The sequence below is a fragment of the Aulonocara sp. 'chitande type north' Nkhata Bay genome, linkage group LG1 (assembly GCF_057382095.1).
Source record: "Aulonocara sp. 'chitande type north' Nkhata Bay isolate Kocher_YH1m ecotype deep benthic linkage group LG1, A_spYH_male_GT1.1, whole genome shotgun sequence".
In the NCBI taxonomy this organism is placed as follows: Eukaryota; Metazoa; Chordata; class Actinopteri; order Cichliformes; family Cichlidae; genus Aulonocara; species Aulonocara sp. 'chitande type north' Nkhata Bay.
The window spans coordinates 3,744,939-3,750,250 of NC_141344.1; the positions used below are offsets into that span (position 1 = coordinate 3,744,939).

The following is a 5,312-nucleotide window of genomic DNA, read 5'->3' on the forward strand; positions in this document are numbered from 1 at the left end:
CGTTTTAATTAAACTCTGAAACTCCTGAAATCCCTCACTCATGAGTTCTTGCTCTGCTGCCGGAAAATACCGAGCACGCCCCTTCGACATTTTCGCCGACCAATCAGCGGGTTGCCGATCAATGTTTCTACTATCGATGCGTAGCCCCTTTTACGACACCCAGTGATGTCACATTCCTGCGTCCAGCTGTACTAATCGTCAACAGCAGGTGTGTTCGGGGAACCGGATTAGCAAGCTCACGGTTAGTGCGATGGTTTGGTCTTGGATGTGTCATTTGATCTTGGATGTAGTAAGCGACGTACGAAGAACAGGCCCCAAGTGTTCTCAAACACTGAGAGATTAAAGGCCGGGACATCACGGCTATATAAAGAGCCGGCCGTTCTGGCATGTTGTTGTTGTTGTTGTCTTGGACCGAGGTGTAAATACTACTTCTCGTGGTTTCTGTTCCAAACGTAATGTTCCTGATGGAGTGGGTGAGCTGATAAGCAGATTTGCAGTAATAGCTTGCTGCAGAGAAATGGAGGTGGAGTTTAAAGATAGCAGACAGCTTTAGCAGGATTGAACGCGACTTTTCTAAAAGACACGTTGACCTAAACTTTCCATTAAGATCGGATGAACCCACTGTGGAAAACAGAGCTCAGGCCACCGTGTTAGAGTACGTCGTTATGTTAACTGGAAACGTGGCTTGGAGCTGCACATGTCAACGTGCTGCTTTTTTTCATCCTGTTATGCAGCGTGGATTATTACAAATCCCACTTGATATGCTACAGCAGCAAATAGCAGGTTGAGATGCTACAGCCTGCATGTGAAAGTGAAGACAAAACCCCAATCCCAGTTCCCACCTTGGACATATCCCTCATGCTGCTGGGCAGGATAGCGCTCTGTTTCTTTTGGAGATTGAACTTTAGGTGTGACCTAATGCTAAAAATGACCATGCTTCATTCGGAAGCCTGGAAAAATGCAGGGGCTGTGCCACACAGAAAATTGGGATTGGGCATAAATCTGATAGAAACTTGTTAACACTAGAATATGCGCTTGTTTTGGAACCAGTAAGACAACGGAAATGCGTGAAAGCTGTCAGCAGAGCAGCACCCTGTAAGCAGGGGTAAAAGTCTTCTAATGTCACCTACAGGCACTGACGTTCCCTCCAACACCCAATTTTAGCCTGGATTTGTTCACCTTTGGTCAAACTGATTAAAGGCAGTGGAATTATCTGTGAGCAGCTCCAGTCAGAGATATGTGCATTTATTTGTATCATTTGGCACCATAAGGAAACCTACACGCAGCAGAATTCTCCAGCATTTCCTCTGTCTTATAAGCAGATTTGTGGAGGTTTATGCACTTCCTGTTTTGGTTTGCCCTGATGGCAGCTCTTCACTGTTACAGCAAAGATCCTGTAACCTTACCAAGTTTAGCATCTTAAAAAAAGTCTCAAAAGCAGACGCTGGAACAGGGAAGCCGGGGCGCTGTCCTGTATTTTGGCCAGTACTTTAAAGCAGACCCTACTTTTCCAAAATGCATTCCCAGGAAATAAATAAATAAATAAATATAACAGTGTGGTATTCCGGGTATTATAGCCTGAAGCTCGCACACACACACACACACTCACACACACACACACATACACTCACACACACTGGTCGTAAACTGATTAAATCAGTGGGAACATGCTGCTTTTCTCTCCTTAATTACTCAATTCTCTTAATGTGACCGATGTGTTTAGGCTGCCAGGAAAGACCAGATTAGCTAGTGTGTGTGTGTGTGTGTGTGTGTGTGTATTTGCATGTGTGTGTGTTTCTCTGTGTGTGTGGGTACATCTGTGTGTACTTGTATTACTGCTGTTTTAGTGACTAAAGCGGTTCATTGTGGCGGGCTTACCTCCTTTTAGTGGACAAAAAGAAAGTCTCCGAGTTCTGAGGTGAATGCTGAGTTTAACACAAGCGTAAGATTAGGATAATGTTAGGTTAGGGGTACAGTAATGTCAGGGTAAGGTTAGGGTAAGCAGTGGTTATGGTTTTGCTGAGTCTCCTGGAAATGCATGTAGGTTATTGAAGTGCACTCTGAAGAGATGAGAGACTTTCATGACTGTGGGCATGAAACAAGAACACTGTGTCCTCCTGAACCAACCAATCAGAGCACATCCCATGTAGTTGAATGGGAGGTGTGGAGGAGGGGATTCTGACCCCATGTGAGTCAAAACCCCCTCCTCCTACTCCTCCGCCACCACCACCTCCTCCGCAGGACTCTTACATCACGTGTCTGCGGCAGTATGTCATGAAGATCATGTTATCTTTTCTCTTTTGGTCAGACTTACTCAACCTCTAAAGTTCTCTGTGAGCCACAATCGGACTCATCGGTGAGAGGAATATCTGGATGTCTCTATCACCACAAACTTAAGTACTCCTTAGTTTTTACTCTGACTGAACCAGAAAAGATATTTTATCTCTAACAGCCTCACAGGAGTTTTGAATCCTGAGGTCTTCTGATTCAATGTCCATCAAGTAAAATACTAATGTCAGGCACTCTGTTATCGCATGTTTTTTATGTGTTTAAAGTGTTAAAATTTGTTATTTGTTTCTCATTTGTTGTCAGATTTGCATTCTGTAATATAGAAAACTGATCTAAAGATCTAAACTCTCTTTTTTACCCCCTTTTCTCACCTCTGTCTGCAGCAGCTGTCCAGTCCTGCCCTCTAACCCTGCCAATCCTTTTTCAAGACTGGCAAAGCTGGATGCCTCCTTCCTCCAGTGAAATTCCTTGGATTTAGAATGGATGGGGTTTTGATATTTATGAGCTGAGTTAGGACATCCAACCCACATTCCTACAGGCTGCAGTCTGACAAAGTGTTTTATTTTCCCTGATATATGCTGCTGTCCAGGTGATGTAAATCCTGTCATCAGATGGTGCACGCTGACGTCCAGTCACCCTCCAGTTTGGTTCTAATGCTGAAAGCGGCATCAATTATGAATATATCGGATATGACTGCCTTTGACTCCAATTCTAAAATCCTGTGTAACTCTCCGGGAAAACAAAAAATCTATAATTTTTTCTGTTTCTTAAAATCTGTGTGCTGGGTGTCATTTTGGAAATCTGTGCTTCATGTCATGACAACTTTTCTGTAAGATGGCAAGACTTCAGTTTGAGGTAGCCAGATATAATTCCAAACTCTGAAAATCAGCATGGCTGTAAATGTAAAAACATCAATGATATCAGTGGGTCACACCTCACTGCCTCCTCTGTGCTTTGTATTAGTATGTGTTTTTTCAAACACGTTTCAAGTTTTTTCAAAAAGGTCTCAAAGACTTTAGAGTCAGACCTGTTACAGATCGTCAACTTTTCTTTATTATCAGGTGTGTTTCCAGAATCACTAAAAACTGCTGTAATCAAACCTATACTGAAAAAGGACAATCTTGACAAGACACAAATGAACAACTACAGGCCGATCTCAAATCTCCCATTTTTAAGTAAGATCATTGAAAAAGCAGTTTCTCAACAGCTCAATTACTTCTTAAAACAGAATAACTGCTACGATGCCTTCCAGTCAGGTTTTAGACAGAACCACAGCACTGAAACCGCTCTGACCAAAGTGTTTAATGACATATGTCTGAATACAGACAGTGGAAAAATGTCAGTCCTAGTTTTACTGGATCTCAGTGCAGCATTTGATACAGTTGACCACAACATATTACTCAAACGACTGGAGAACTGGACAGGTCTTTCAGGAACTGTACTAAACTGGTTCAAAACATACGTAGAAAACAGGAAATACTTTGTATCAAAAGGTAACTTCACATCTGAGCAGACAAGTATCACATGTGGAGTTCCCCAAGGTTCCATCTTGGGACCCCTTCTGTTTAACATTTACATGCTCCCACTGGCACTGATTATAAAGAACAACAAAATAAACTATCACAGCTATGCAGATGACACACAAATATATATCACAATGTCACCAGGAGACCGAGGCCCTGTACAGGCTCTTGGTAAATGCATTGAGGAAATCAATGACTGGTTGTGCCACAATTTTCTCCAGCTAAAGAAAAACAAAACTGAGGTAATAGTCTTTGGAGCCAAAGAAAAACAATTACAGGTCACCAGAGAACTTCAATCTATACATCTAAAAACCACAAACCAGGCGAGAAATTTGGGTGTAGTGATGGATGCAGACCTAAACTTAGAAAAACACATTAAGACAATAACAAAGTCAGCTTACTATCACCTCAAGAATATTTCAAGGATAAAAGATCTGATGTCTCAACAGGACCTGGAAAAACTAGTCCATGCATTCATCTTTAGTAGGCTTGATTACTGTAACAGCATCTTTACAGGTCTACCTAAAAAATCAGTCAGACAACTACAGCTCATTCAGAACTCTGCTGCTCGAGTCCTCACTAAGACCAAAAAAGTGGACCACATCAGTCCAGCTCTGAGGTCTTTACACTGGCTGCCTGTCCGTCAGAGGATAGACTTTAAAGTTCTGATGCTGGCCTATAAAGCTCTGAATGGTTTAGGACCAAAATACATCAGTGACCTCCTGACCCAGTATGAACCATCCAGATCCCTCAGGTCATCTGGATCCGGTCTTTTATCAGTTCCCAGAGTCAGAACCAGACACGGAGAAGCTGCATTCAGCTTTTATGCTCCTTATATCTGGAACAAACTCCCAGAAAGCCTCAGATCAGCTGAAACACTCAGTTTATTTAAATCCAGGTTGAAGACTCACCTGTTCTCAGCTGCATTTGAATAAAGCACCAAATCCACACTTTAAGCTTAAATTTCAAAACTTACATTTAACTACTGATTTTATCTGTTTTGATTTTATATACTGTTGTTTGTTTGTTTGTTTGTTTGTTAATTAGTTAGTTAGTTTGTTTGCTTGTTTTAATCAATTTTAAATCATGCTTTTTATTTATTTTTGTTTCTAATGTCTCTGTAAAGCACTTTGAATCACCTTGTTGTTGAATTGTGCTATACAAATAAACTTGCCTTGCCTTAGTACGTGTGCCATTTTAATAACTCAGTGTATCAGATGAGGTGTGTGACTTCTTGAACAGGCTTATAATCTTAGAGTCTTGTGACCTGATAGTAAAAGTAATTAAAAGGGAAGTGAAAGCTGTGATAAAAAGTACCGGGAATGCCGAGAGGGTAGATGGCTGTGGGAAAGGGAAGTAACTAAATGGAAATAACAGTTTTATATCATATGTTGCTTTATCTGACAAACCTGACACTCAACAATCCAGAGACAAACAGAGGAACTTCAACAGGCTCCTTTATGTCACATTAGGATGTCAGTCTTTGAGTTTACAATCATC

The 5,312-nt window shown here is 41.4% G+C and overlaps 1 long non-coding RNA gene across 1 annotated transcript; it reads left to right on the forward strand.

Moving 5' to 3' along the window:
• Positions 1 to 1,949: 1,949 nt before the first annotated feature.
• LOC147338525 (uncharacterized) lies at positions 1,950 to 4,995 on the forward strand. Its single transcript, XR_015130137.1, has 2 exons — positions 1,950 to 2,356; positions 2,673 to 4,995. It is a non-coding gene; the product is annotated as an uncharacterized LOC147338525 (long non-coding RNA).
• Positions 4,996 to 5,312: the final 317 nt, after the last annotated feature.